Raw genomic sequence first — 14614 nt, 5'->3', positions numbered from 1 at the left:
CCTATTGACGTCCCTTCGAACTCTTGGCTTGTGTGACAACTTCCAACCGCGATTCATCGGGCCATATATAGTCATAGAGCAGACATCGCCCGTAAATTATGGCTGACTCCTGTGATCGCTGCAACAGACTGCCGTTGTCGCAGCACCGATATCGTTGACGTTTCCCGCATGAAACCCTTCACGCGCCGTTCTCCGTCGCCTTGTCTGCGGACAGGACGGCCGCTTCCACATGGGCGGGGAGAGGGGGGAGGTTAGTGTAAGTTAGTCTGGGCGTTTATTACGCATGCCTCATTCATCTGTATATCATCATCGTCATCCTACGTTTATCCATACTCATCTTCAGTGCCGTGGAATCATCATCATTGGGTGTGTGCCTTTAGTGATCCGACGCCGAGTACTCGGGCCAAATGAACGTCGATCCAACAGAGATTTTATAATATTGTTACGGTGGAAAAAGAGGATAAGGTTGTCGACGGGGAAGACAACGAAGTGGCAACAGTCTCTCAGGATTCTCGGCTGCTGTATATATACGCATCGTGTAAATACATCGTGTAAATAATTTTATACCCGTGACATGTTGGTGGAGGTGCGGGGTATGCGTCTTCGCCACGGAGCTCCGCAGCGGACGTCTCACCCAGCCTGGGACCATGCTTCCAGTGGAAAGCACCGCGTCTGCAGCTTCAATGCCGAGTGCGCATACCGAGTACGTTGCTCTACCAGAGTCACAAGACCCCGGCAAGTTCACAGGCCTCGAAGGTGTTGACTTAGAAGAATGGTTGAAGATGAATGTGCGCGTCAACAAGGTGAGCAGGTGGGATCCGACCATAATGCTTACCAATGTCGTGTTCTACCTAGACGGAACACCGCGAACGTGGTTTTACACACATGAAGAAGAGCCAGCCAGCTGGGATTTGTTCAAAGAAAAGATGTCAGACCTTTTGGCAATCCGACCCGTCGACAACTAGCCGCCAAGCAACAACTCGCCACGCGTGCCCAAACCGCTACCGAGTCGTATATCTCCTAAATTCAACACATTATCAAAGGCATCGCGGACGATGCATTCAACCTTCTGGTGTTTAGAAACTTATCGACTGTCGGCGCCATCGTGAAGCAATGCCGACGTTTCGAGCAGGTGAAGAGTCGCCGTATATACAATCAGTTTACAATCATACAATCAGTTTACACGGCTTCCAAATACTGCAGCGACGTCTTCCTGTGCCAACCCCACCTATCGATCAAGCTCGCCACCACGAAGCGAAAACGTAAACCGAATTGTACACCGCGAACTCGAAGCAGCGTTTCCTGCCTCGCCTGAACAGACGTCTTGGAACAAGACTGCTGAGACGATATCGTTGATACAGTCCGTGGTTCGCCAGGAAATCGCCAATATGGATCATCCCAGCGCCTGCTCCTTGAGTCGCCCTGACACCCGCCCTGCCTCTATGCCTCGGTCCTATCGCAGTCCACCTCACAGTGCCCGTTATCCCAACACTACCAGGAATCCATCGGTCTGGCGTACACCTGACGACAGGCCGATCTGTTTCCGCTGCGGCCGGATCGGTCACGTTTGCCATCACTGCTGGAGCCGTTGGCCGTCCCCTCCTCAAAAAACCTTCAGGAATGCAAGTTTGCCGAGAAGTTCCTCACCCCGTCGCTTCTACGGCGCTTCCGACGCCACTATCTCGACTCGCCGCCATGCTCGCTCACCCTCGACTCAACGTCGCCAGCCACGTCCGCCCCAGCTTCACTGCTCGCGGTCGCCGACCTACCCAGGACCATCCCAGCAGGAAAACTAGGCAATGCGGCTCCTCGAGGTGGTGCTCCAATGTCGGATTCGCCGCAAAATCCTCCTTTGACGCTATTCACGAGACAAAACCTTCTTGACGTCCAAGTTGTTGGCACACCCGTCACAGCACTCATAGATACCGGAGCACACATATCGATTATGACCAGCCGCCTACGCCGCCACTTCATGTTCTACCAAACACAAACTGGCAACCTCCTATCATCCCCAGACCAACGGCCTTACTGAGCGACTTAGTCGGACCATTCATCATCATCATCATCATCAGCCTGGTTATGCCTACTGCAGGACAAAGGCCTCTCCCATACTTCTCCAACTACCCCGGTCATGTACTAATTGTGGCCGTTTTCCCTGCAAACTTCTTAATCTCATTCGCCCAACTAACTTTCTGCCGCCCTCTGCTACGCTTTCCTTCCCTTGGAATCCATTCCGTAACTCTTAATGACCATCGGTTATCTTCCCTCCTCATTACATGTCCGGCCCATGCTCATTTCTTTTACTTGATTTCAACTAAGATGTCATTAACTCGCGTTTGTTCCCTAACCCAATCTGCTCTTTTCTTATCCCTTAACGCTACACCCGTGATTCTTCTCTCCATAGCTCGTTGTGTCGTTCTCAATTTAAGTAGAACCCTTTTCATAAGCCTCCAGGTTTCTGCCCCGTACGTGAGTACTGGTAAGACACAGCTGTTATACACTTTTCTCTTGAGGGATAATGGCAACCTGATGTTCATGATCTGAGAATGCCTGCCAAATGCACCCCAGCGCATTCTTATTCTTCTGATTATTTGAGTCTGATGATCCGGATCCGTAGTCACTACCTGTCCTAAATAGATGTATTCCCTTACCACTTCCAGTGCCTCACTACTTATTGCAAACTGCTGTTCTCTTCCGAGACTGTTAAACATTACTTTAGTTTTCTGCAGATTAATTTTTAGACCCACCCTTCGGCTTTTCCTCTCCAGGTCAGTGAGCATGCATTGCAGTTGGTCCCCTGAGTAACTAAGCAAGGCAATCTCATCAGCGAATCGCAAGTTACTAAGGTATTCTCCATTACCCCTTATCCCCAATTCCTCCCAATCCAGATCTCTGAATACCTCCTGTAAACACGCTGTCAATAGCATCGGAGAGATCGTATCTCCCTGCCTGACGCCTTTCTTTATTGGGATTTTGTTGCTTTCTTTATGGAGGACTACGATGGCTGTGGAGCCGCTATAGATATCTTTCAGTATTTTTACATACGGCTCGTCTACACCCTGATTACGCAATGCCTCCATGACTGCTGAGGTTGCGACTGAATCAAACGCTTTCTCGTAATCAATGAAAGCTATATATAAAGGTTGGTTATATTCCGCACATTTTTCTATCACCTGATTGATAGTGTGAATATGGTCTATTGTTGAGTAGCCTTTACGGAATCCTGCCTGGTCCTTTGGTTGACGGAAGTCTAAGGTGTTCCAGATTCTATTTGCAATTACCTTAGTAAATACTTTGTAGGCAACGGACAGTAAACTGATCGGTCTATAATTTTTCATGTCTTTGGCGTCCCCTTTCTTATGGATTAGGATTATGTTAGCGTTTTTCCAAGATTCCGGTACGCTCGAAGTCATGAGGCATTGCGTATGCAGGGTGGCCAGTTTCTCTAGAACAATCCGCCCACCATCCTTCAACAAATCTGCTGTTACCTGAACCTCCCCAGCTGCCTTCCCCCTTTGCATAGCTGCCAAGGCTTTCTTTACTTCTTCTGGTGTTACCTGTGGGATTTCGAATTCCTCCAGACTATTCTCTCTTCCATTATCGTCGTGGGTGCCACTGGTACTGTATAAATCTCTATAGAACTCCTCAGCCACTTCAACTATCTCATCCATATTAGTAATGATATTGCCGGCTTTGTCTCTTAACGCATACGTCTGATTCTTGCCAATTCCTAGTTTCTTCTTCACTGCTTCTAGGCTTCCTCCGTTCCTGAGAGCACGTTCAATTCTATCCATATTATACTTCCTTATGTCAGCTGTCTTGCGCTTGTTGATTAACTTCGAAAGTTCTGCCAGTTCTATTCTAGCTGTAGGGTTAGAGGCTTTGATACATTGGCGTTTCTTGATCAGATCTTTCGTCTCCTGCGATAGCTTACTGGTATCCTGTCTAACGGAGTTACCACCGACTTCTATTGCACACTCCTTAATGATGCCCACAAGATTGTCGTTCATTGCTTCAACACCAAGGTCCTCTTCCTGAGTTAAAGCCGAATACCTGTTCTGTAGCTTGATCTGGAATTCCTCTATTTTCCCTCTAACCGCTAACTCATTGATCGGCTTCTTACGTACCAGTTTCTTCCGTTCCCTCCTCAGCTTTAGGCTAATTCGAGTTCTTACCATCCTGTGGTCACTGCAGCGCACCTTGCCGAGCACGTCCACATCTTGTATGATGCCAGGGTTAGCGCAGAGTATGAGGTCTATTTCATTTCTAGTCTCGCCGTTCGGGCTCCTCCACGTCCACTTTCGGCTATCTCGCTTGCGGAAGAAGGTATTCATTATCCGCATATTATTCTGTTCCGCAAAATCTACTAATAACTCTCCCCTGCTATTCCTAGTGCCCATGCCATATTCGCCCACTGCCTTGTCTCCAGCCTGCTTCTTGCCTACCTTGGCATTGAAGTCGCCCATCAGTATACTGTATTTTGTTTTGACTTTACCCAACGCCGATTCCACGTCTTCATAGAAGCTTTCGGCTTCCTGGTCATTATGACTGGATGTAGGGGGCGTAGACCTGTACAACCTTCATTTCGTACCTCTGATTAGGTTTCACAACAAGGCCTGCCACGCTCTCGGTAATGCTATAGCATTCGTGTATGTTACCAGCTATATTCTTATTAATCAGGAATCCGGCTCCTAGTTCTCGTCTCCGCTAAGCCCCGGTAGCACAGGACGTGCCTGCTTTTTAGCACTGTGTATGCTTCTTTCGGCCTCCTAACTTCACTGAGCCCTTTTATATCCCATTTACTGCCCTCTAATTCCTCCAGTAGACCTGCTAGACTCGCCTCACTAGTAACGTTCTAGCGTTAAACGTTGCCAGGTTCATATTCCAATGGCGGCCTGTCCGGAGCCAGGGATTCTCAGCACCCTCTGCAGCGTCGCAGGTCTGACCGCCGCCGTGGTCAGTTGCTTCGCAGCTGCTGGGGACTGAGGGGCCGGGGTTCGATTGTTGTGTTCATATAGGAGGTTGTGGCCAAGTACTGCACCAGGGTGGCCAATCCTGCTCTGGTGAGGGAGTGCGCGTTACCGGTTCTGGTGACCGGGATCAGGCCACACTCCAGGCCTGTTTATGCAATTTTATCAACCCGCGGATTTTTTTTTATCCGGTGGAAAATTGCGCGGCACCGGGATTCGAACCCCGGACCTCTTGCACGCGAGGCGGGTGTTCTACCTCTACGCCACCGCTGCACTACCATTACTGACCTGCTATCGGAATACGTTTCACCCGACAACAAGGACTGGGATGTGGCCCTCCTTTATGTCACGTTTGCCTATAATTCATCACGCCACGATACTGATGGTTATTCCCCCTTTTACTTACTCTTCGGTTGTGACCATGTATTACCATTGGACACTTCATTCCCCTTGATACAGGATTCGAGGACCGATTATGCCGGCGACGCCATCGCCCTTGCTGACCATGCGCGCCAGCTTGCCCGTACGCGCACGTTGGCATCGCAGGAATCTCGACGCCACGCTTTCAAGCGCCGCCATCGTGAGATATATTTTTCACCAGGCTCTCTCGTGCTACTTTGGTCTCCTTGCCGCCGAATGGGGCTCTCCGAGAAACTCCTTGCGTGCCCCAAAGGCCCTTACCGTGTTCTACGTCAAGTGACCAATGTCATGAAATAATCCCCGTGGCCTCCGTCATGCCACCCGGTTCCACATCACCCGACGTGATACACGTCTCTCGGCTTAAGCTTTACTATGCCCTTACCGATGGTCCCGTCTGAAGCACCGGGACAGTGCTTTTGCTGCCGGGGGTCGTGTTACGGTGGAGAAAGAGGACAAGGTTGTCGACGGTGAATACAACGAAGTGGCAACAGCCTCTCGGGATTCTCAGCCGGAGCCTGATTCGCAGCCGGAGCGCCCGAACCCAAGTACGCCTTTGTCTTCATGAGCTACATTACATTCGGTGACGCTGTGGCTTGCCACGCTGTGACTCGACACGCTGCCGAAAATGGTTCTGGCAGCTGTGAGTGTGTGGGTGGCGACAACCATGGTTGACAAGACGGGGAACTCGTCGTTGAGGCATTCAGTGCATGCGCTGCCCGCTTCTCTGGCAGGCGGCACTGAATGCTGCGCTCGGATTGCGGGTCTCGGAGACGATTCGCCCTTCGCTGTGGAACAAAATGCGTCAGGAAATCCTTGACGCTCAACGGCTGCTTGCAGCTGTGAACGACGTAGGACACATTGATCGCGTTCGGTCTCAATGCATCGGGGTGGTCTACAACGTAGCTTCTTCAATGAGGAGGTGAGCATCGATGCTTGTAGAGACGTAACTTGCGCTTTTGCACAGTTGCCGCTGACGGAACAAGGATCCTCAAGGTGCTCGAACAGGGAGGTCCTGTCAAAACGCCCATTGCTACCCCGCCTTCCTGTTCAGTGTTCACTCCATATGCAGCTGATGACTTGCCCTCGATCAGCATTGCGGAATGCGTACTATAAGAAGGTCTGAGCCGCATGGGAAGATCTTCTGTGATGATGACCTCGGGCCTGCTCTGGTCTTCAGTAATGGTGATCACAGCTGTGTTGGTCTGCCTGGCACCCTTCATCGAGTCGTCGCTAGGGGAGGCGTGAACGTCTCCGCGTTCCGCCAATGGCTGTTGTGAAGCCCGGAGGCGTGGGTCCGACTGGTCGAGACGTATGCCGTTCTTAGGATCCATGGAGATATCGGTGTGGTCCTGAAGTGCTAGCTGTCCGTCATCGGTACTCCATGACCCGTTGTGTGCATCTGAGCTGTCCAATTCGGAGGCCGGGATACTAGGTGGTTCTAGCCGAAGCGGGATGCTAGCGGAAGAGGTAGTTCGCTCGGCCCTTCCCACTGATTTGGATGGAATCGAGAATTGCACTGCTGGTCGGTCTTAATGCAGGCATAAGAAAGCCGGTCGAAGGCAGAGCTGCACTTCATTCAGGCCTGCTTGACGTCTTCGTAGTTGTTCCATGCCTTGGCGGCACCGCAAAGTCGTTTTGCTGCATTGAGCCATCTTTTGTGTTCTGGCCAAGCATGATCAACAGCCAAAGCATTGATATATTGGAACCCAAAGGGTGACGTCGTCTCGAACGCCGTGGAGCACGGGTATTTCTTCGAAAGCTGGCTGCTGGAAGTCGCAGCACCTCATCTGCACCAGGCTGCCTGTCCAGCTGCCCGGGAACAAGGGATGGTGACCACGGACAGTGCGGTCGTTCTAGTCACGGCAGCCGGCTCTACCACCAAAGAAGCGTCGATGACATACCTTGGTGGCTTGGTTCTTCCCAATCCAGGTCTCATATACCTCCTGTCAACACGCTGTTAATAGCATTGGAGAGATCGTATCTCCGTGCCTGACGGCCTTCTTTATTGGGATTTTGTTGCTTTCTTTATGGAGGACTAGCGTGGCTGGGGAGCCACTATAAATATATTTCAGTATTTTTGCATACGGATCGTCTACACCCTGATTCCGTAATGCCTCCATGACTGCTGAGCTTTCGACTGTATCATACGCTTTTTCGTAATCAATGAAAGCTATATATAAGGGTTGGTTATATTCCGCACATTTCACGCATATCACCTATTTGATAGTGTGAATATGGTCTGTTGCTGAGTAGCCTTTACGAAATGCTGCGTGTTCCTTGGATTCACGGAAGTCTAAGGTGGTCCTGATTCTATTTGCGATTACCTTAGTAAATACTTTGTAGGCAACGGACAGTAAGCTGATCGGTCTATAATTTTTCAAGTGCTTGTCGTCCTCTTTCTTGTGGATTAAGATTATGTTGGCGTTCTTCCAAGATTCCGGCACGCTCAAGGTCATGAGGCATTGTGTATAGAGAGTGGCCAGTTTCTCTAGAACAATCTGCCCACCATCCTTCAACAAATCTGCTGTTACCTGATCGTCTCCAGCTGCCTTCCCCCTTTGCGTAGTTCCAAAGGCTTTCTTTACTTATTCCGGCGTTACTGGCGGGATTTCAAATTCCTCTAGACTATTTTCTCTTCCATTATCGTCCTGGGTGCCACTGGTACTGTACAAATCTCTATAGAACTCATCAGCCACTTGAATTATCCATATTAGTAATGATATTGCCGGATTTGTCTCTTAACGCATACATCTGACTCTTGCCTATACCTAGTTTCTCCTGCACTGCTTTTAGGCTTCCTCCCTTCCTGAGAGCATGCTCCATTCTATCTATACGATACTTCCTTATTTCAGCTATGTTAAGCTTGTTGATTAGCTTGGAAAGTTCTGCCAGTTCTATTTTAGCTGTAGTGTTTGAGGCTTTCATACATTGGCGTTTCTTAATCAGATTTTTTGTCACCTTCGATAGCTTACCGGTATCTTGTCTAAAGAAGTTACCACCGACATCTTTTGCACACTCCTGAATGATGTCCCTAAGATTGTCGTTCATTGCGTCAACGCTGTCGTCCTCTTCATGAGTTAAAGCCGAATACTTCTGTAGCTTGATCTGGAATTCCTCTATTTTCCTTTTACCTCTAACTCATTCATTGGCTTCTTATATACCAGTTTATTCTGTTCCCTCCTCGAGTCTAGGCTAATTCGAGTTCTTACCATCCTATGGTCTCTGCAGCACACCTTGCCGAGCACGTCCACACCTTTTATCATGCCAGGGTTAGCGCAGAGTATGCGGTCTATTTCATTTCTAGTCTCGCCATTCGGGCTCCTCCACGTCCACTTTCGGCTATCCCGCTTGCGGAAGAAGGTATTCATTATCCGCATATTATTCTGTTCTGCAAGCTCTACTAATAGCTCTTCCCTGCCATTCAATATAACCAATGGCACATTCCCCCACTGACTTGTCTCCAGCCTGCTTCTTGCCTACCTTGGCGCTGAAGTCGGCCATCAGCATAGTGTATTTTGTTTCGACTTTACCCATCGCCGATTCCACGTCTGCATAGAAGCTTTCGACTTCCTGGTCATCATGACTGGATGTAGGCGCGTATAGCTGTACGACCTTCAATTTGTACCTCTTACGAAGTTTCACAAGACCTGCCACCCTCTCGTTAATGCTACAGAATTGATCTATGTTACCAGCTATAACCTCATTATACAGGAATCCGACTGTTAGTTTTGTTCTCTCCGCTAAGCCCCGGTAGCACTGGACGTGCCCGCTTTTTAGCACTGTATATGCTTCATGTGTCCTCCTAACCTCACTGAGCCCTATTATATCCCATTTAATGCCCGGTAATTCCTCCAATAGCCCTGCTAGACTCGCCCCACTAGATAACATTCTAGCGTTAAACGTTGCCAGGTTCCGATTCCAATGGCGGCCTGTCCGGATCCTGAGATTCTTAGCACCCTCTATTGCGTCACAGGTCTGACGGCCGCCAGGGTCAGTTGCTTCGCAGCCGCTGGGGACTGAGGGCCGGGGTTTGGTTGTTGTATTCAGATAGGAGGTTGCGGCCAGGTACTGCACCAGGGTGGCCAAGGCTGCTCTGGTGAGGGAGTGCGTTACCCGTTCTGGTCACCGGGATTAGGCCGCACTCCAGGCCTTTTTATGCAATTTTGTCAACGCGTGGTTTTTTTTTTATACCGGTGGATAATTGCGCGGCACCGGGATTCGAACCACGGTCCTCTTGCACGCGAGGCCGATGCTCTACCTCTACGCCTGAAATGACGCCTGAAAGCGCGAAATGTCTACCGGCGCAGCAGATTGGTTGCACTAAAATACGACGATTACTCGCAACCATCCGCGGCGTGGTGGACACTGCGGGCCTGGTCATGCAGCGTGGCGTCATGTTGAAGGAGGCGATGCAATGCCCGCGCCGTGAACTCCCGGACTGGTGTTGAAAAAAGCATAGGCAACTGTGTCTGAGCGCCAAAAGGTGACAGTGAAGTTTATGCTGCACTTTGTCTGCCTTTTGAACGTCGCTATTAGAAATTACAAATTAAACTTGAGCGCACAAGAAGAGACAGCTTGATTGATATTGTGAACAAACATTAAGAAGAAATCGGAAGCAATATTTTTTGTAATTTCTTTGGGCAGCAACTAGCGCATGTAATGCGGTCCTGTGCAAATGTTTGGGCGCCGCAGTTCGCATTTTCTGAAGTTTTGACTCGTGGGCCAGATGATCTCGTTTTGTTCTCGCAACCACAGCTTCGTAATTCTGCGGTGTGCCGATTCTAACATAATATCGCAAGGGAAGAGACCGTGGCGCCTAAATCTACGTCTCCTAAAAGAGAGGCAGGCAACCTCAGAGGCATCATCCATTCTCTTTCGGTCGCTCCACAACAAAGAGAATCTAGGTGGCACAGAATGGGATGACGTGAAGGTCAGAGTGCGTGAGTGCTTCAGGTCTTAGGGCAAGCTTCGAGCGCGCGAGGAGTGTGAAGAAAATAAAATTGTCTCCGACGCGATCCTCCTGCTCTTGAGGCCACTGTCCGTCGGGCCTGGTGTTGCTCCGGCGCCGCCCTCACTCCGAACGGAACTTCGTATTCTCCTGCAGTGACGCTGGCATTGCTTGAGGGCCACAATCCGAGCTGAGCAGTGGGAAATGGAAGCGTGATGTAGCAGAAACGTCCTACATAGACGTCTTTCAAGGAAGAGCACAACTCTCTCTTCTCTAGTAGATCCAAGTGATATTAGCATAGTCGATTCACTATGGAGTTCTTGCACTGGCGAGGCAGTTTTACATGACCTTGTATGCCGAGCTAGTTGCCTCCCCAGCTGTCTTTCCTTTTGCTTCACCAGTTGAGCCGCCACAAATATGACTCAGCCATAGATGAGGACGAGCTATTTTCAGCTTAAAATCTGTGAAGCATAATCGCAGTCCAGGACCTGATGGTCGGATAGTCGAATTTTATGTTAAGTTTTGGACACTGTTAGGGAAGCCGTTCACATCATTGGTGAACAGGCTTCTCAGTGAAGGGACTTTGTCAGCGTTTCAACGAGAGGGTCTAATCACTTTCCTTTGTAAGGACGAGTCAAGAAGCTCCGATCTGAGAGCATGACGTCCAATAAAACTTCTGAACTGCTATTATAAGCTCATAGCAAAGTGCCCGTGTATGATACTCACGCCAGTACTCAACACTCTTTTGGGCCCATACCGGACATGCTGTGTCCAGGGGCGTTCCATTAAGCTTCACGGTTTAGCAGTGAGGGACCTTCTTCTGTGGGCAAATACAAGTAAACTTCCAGGTAATCTTTGCTCCTTCGATCATGAGAAGGGTTTCGACATCATTATGCCATAGGTACCTTTTCCGTGTTGTGGAAGAGGCTGGTTTTAGTGTGGGTTTTCGGCACATGGTCCAAGCTTTGTATTCTCAACCGACTTCTGCTGTACTCATACGGGACCGTGACTCGCAAGCGTTCATTGTGGGACATGGTGTATGGCAGGGGGACCCTCTCTCACCTGCCCTCTACGTACTCGCTTTTGAACCGCTTCTGCAGAGGTCCTGTGACAGTAGAATTGGCAGGTTCCTCCTCCCACCAGGTTCCTCCGGTTGCACCCTTTGCCTATGCGGATGACTTATCCATTGTCGTCCCGGTCGACGCATCAGCTTGCAGCGTCTTGGAAGTCATGGACAGTTACTGTGGGGCGAGCGGTGCAAGATTGAATGGGTCCAAAAGTGCAGCCATGTACTTGAACTCCACTCCATCCAGTCCGCAGCCCGTTCATGGTCTCCCCGGGAAAACGCGGCTGCGCATTCTAGGTTTTCAATTCGAACTAGACGGTCTCTCTCCTGAACACTGGCAACAGGCTAAGGAGAAGCTTGAAACCAGGATTCAGGAATTCAGCGCGTTGTCATGCCCATTGACTGCTCGACCGAAAATTATTCGCTCGCTTCTGTTTTCCCTCCTGACGTATGTGGCGTGTGTGACTCCTGTTCCAACCCGAACCAAGCTTATCTTAGAGAGGATCCTCTCGCTTCCTCTGGAAGGGGATAACTGGTTGTGTAGCTAGGCAGGTGCGCAAGTTGCCCAGTGATAAGGGAGGACTCAGAATTCCCGACTGGGGCATCGTGGCTACTGCACTACACGTCAGGTGGACCCAGGTCGCTTTTCACTCGAATATGCTCCTAACTTGAAGCTTAACCTCCTTTTTTCTTAGCACCCGACTCCGCTTGTTTTCGCAGAGCACATTTTCCCACTGCGTGCCTCGCTCAGGTTTCCCGTCCACCATTTATGCGGCAGCTGGCAATTCTTTGGTAAGCCTCCGCAAGGTTCACCCCGGCATCGATGTAGTTTCAACTGCAATCCAAGAACCAGTCGATATCCTCAATACAGGATAAATACAATGCGCATTTTCGCATTGCCAAAGGTGCGATCTGTCCATCCACAGGCCAAACTGTAAGCGCATTACGGCCAGTTTCCTCGACGCTAGCCGAGCTACGTTCATGTACCGCCTGGCGCGAAGATGCCTTCCGTTGAGTTACAGGCCCTTTCACGCCATTCCCGGCTCGTGGAGTGTGCGCCTTTTGTAGCAGTCGTGAGGGCTCGGTTCATATCTTCACGCAGTATTTGCTTCCTGCAGCTGTTCTCCAAAGGATTGCTAGTCTCTTTAAGCTCCCAGGTGTTCCATATCAGGCGGTTCGATTTTTGCACCCTTTGCCTAATCAGGCGATCAACCAGTTCGTGCTTCTTCTCGCCGAGTGCTCATACCAAGTTTGGTTGGCACGCTGTGATGCAATTTTCGGGGGACGGGCGCCGGGCCTTCACGAAGTGCTTGCAAAAGCACGGAAGGAGGTCTTGTTCCATCTCACCCGGGAGCGGCATCGCTTAGGCGACAAGAAGTTTCTCGAAGTGTGCGCTCGTCCTTCCGTGATTTTTGATGAGTCAGTTGGAAAGCCTTCCATTAAGTTATGATGCGTGCTCCTAAGGGTCGCTCGACTCGGCCGTGTATGCCAGTCGATCTACGGGGTTTCGTTTGGTTCAGTGCAACCCAGAGCCGGAACCGGTTGTGGCGCACCCTCGTGTGGTCGCGCTGCTCCGCGGATGGCTTTGGTGGTCTCCATAGTTGTATGTCTTGACCTCTTTTGCGTCAATCCAGTCCGAAGGTCACTGAGGCTTGTGTCCTGTAAGACAGACATGGCTGTTTGTGTGTTGAGTGCAGTAACTCAGTTGTGCTGCACCACAACAGCCCCCTTGTCCGGGGAGGACCGTTGGCCCTAACCAAAGCTCCCCGCCCAGTCAGCCCCGGTTGAGCGGGAGTGCCCGGGTCAATGTATCCGGGATGATGTTGGGTTGATGAGCACATGTAAGCTCTGGGACGCGGCACCTCCGGGTGCCATGTCCTCATCCCATCTGACAACGGCACGATGCCAGGATGTTGCTGCCTTCGCCCCATTATCGTGCCATTCTTGTCTTGAGTGCCCGAATAACGGCAGTGTATTTTGGCTTAAGGTCTCTTGAAGCTCGCCCACAACAGGAGCTAAAAGCATTTCATGCTTAAGATTCCTAACGTAACGAGCTTCGACCATGATGGCGAGACACCTCGAGGGGGTGCAACTGGGGAAGCCGGCGACCTGTTCGTCAGATGGCGCTCGCATCTGGAGTCACGACACCTACTGATAACAATCAGAGCACGTTTTCCTCAGCAAGCCGCACCGAGCCCAGCAAAAACGCTCGTCGCGGCACCCCACGGCGTTTGTCTACGCTACGCTGCAGCCGCGGCTATGTGCAGCTGCAGCGGCTTACTATGTGCACTAGAATGCGCATAGTACTCATGCACTTCAGTACGGCCGCGCAGCACCTTGATCGGATAGTAGCCACATCCAACTTGATCATGTTGGTGCGCTATCTGTAGTCATTACGAAGCGAAATCACACCAGGAATCTAACCAGAAGCGGTCAGAAGTGAGCGCGCGCCGGAAAGTGTACGTCTGGTCTGCCTTTTTGTTTCGAGGGGAGTCAAGACTAATGGAAATAGCAGGACCCGACGACACTGATAAAGGCCGATCCACACGACGGACCAAGTCTGCGGGCCGATCGGTCACGTGATGCGATCTCACGGCCCGCCGCGGCACGGTCCGGCGCACAGCACATCCACACGGCGGACCGCCATAGCAGATAGCAGAGCAGACTAACCAGCTACACTCTCGGCCAGACTGTTATCATTGTTATCATTCCGGCTCGAGTCCCACAAAGCCGGGAAATGCTCTACGAGGGATACAAAATAAAAAAAAACCTCCTCGTCACTCCGAAAGGACACGGTGTTTTAAAAACATACCTGCTGCACGCACCTGTAGGCGGAATGGCGGACATGAAACAACTGGCTTGACTGGCTTTTGCTGACCCGAGAACTAGATTGGATTTGGCTTAAAACACTCTGTTGCTGGACAACATTCGTTGACTACACCAAAATTGCGGCGGTTTGCATGCGGCCCGCCACCACAACTGAAGCGGGAAAAGCCTCGGCGATTTGTTGGACTGCGAGGGCCGCGGTCTTGCGTGGGCCAACTGCAGTACGCACGAACTGGAGACGTCCTATCACGTGATGCGCGGACCGCGGTCCAAAAGAGCAATTTGGTCCGTCGTGTGGATCCGCCTTAAGCAGTGTTTCATTCCCGTGCGATTGGGTGCGTCCGAGTAGGCGATAGTCTTGCTTCCGGAACTACGTAATTCCTA

At 50.7% G+C, this 14614-nt stretch overlaps 1 protein-coding gene across 13 annotated transcripts in view; it reads left to right on the top strand.

The window, feature by feature from the left end:
• Window positions 1-14614, top strand: part of LOC126536996 (uncharacterized) — a 615291-nt gene that overhangs the window by 371901 nt on the left and 228776 nt on the right. The gene's annotated exons all lie outside the window — the stretch shown is intronic.

The sequence above is a fragment of the Dermacentor andersoni genome, chromosome 3 (assembly GCF_023375885.2).
Source record: "Dermacentor andersoni chromosome 3, qqDerAnde1_hic_scaffold, whole genome shotgun sequence".
Classification (NCBI taxonomy): Eukaryota; Metazoa; Arthropoda; class Arachnida; order Ixodida; family Ixodidae; genus Dermacentor; species Dermacentor andersoni.
The sequence above is the reverse complement of the archived record's forward strand: the minus strand, read 5'-3'. Positions and strand labels throughout refer to the sequence as shown.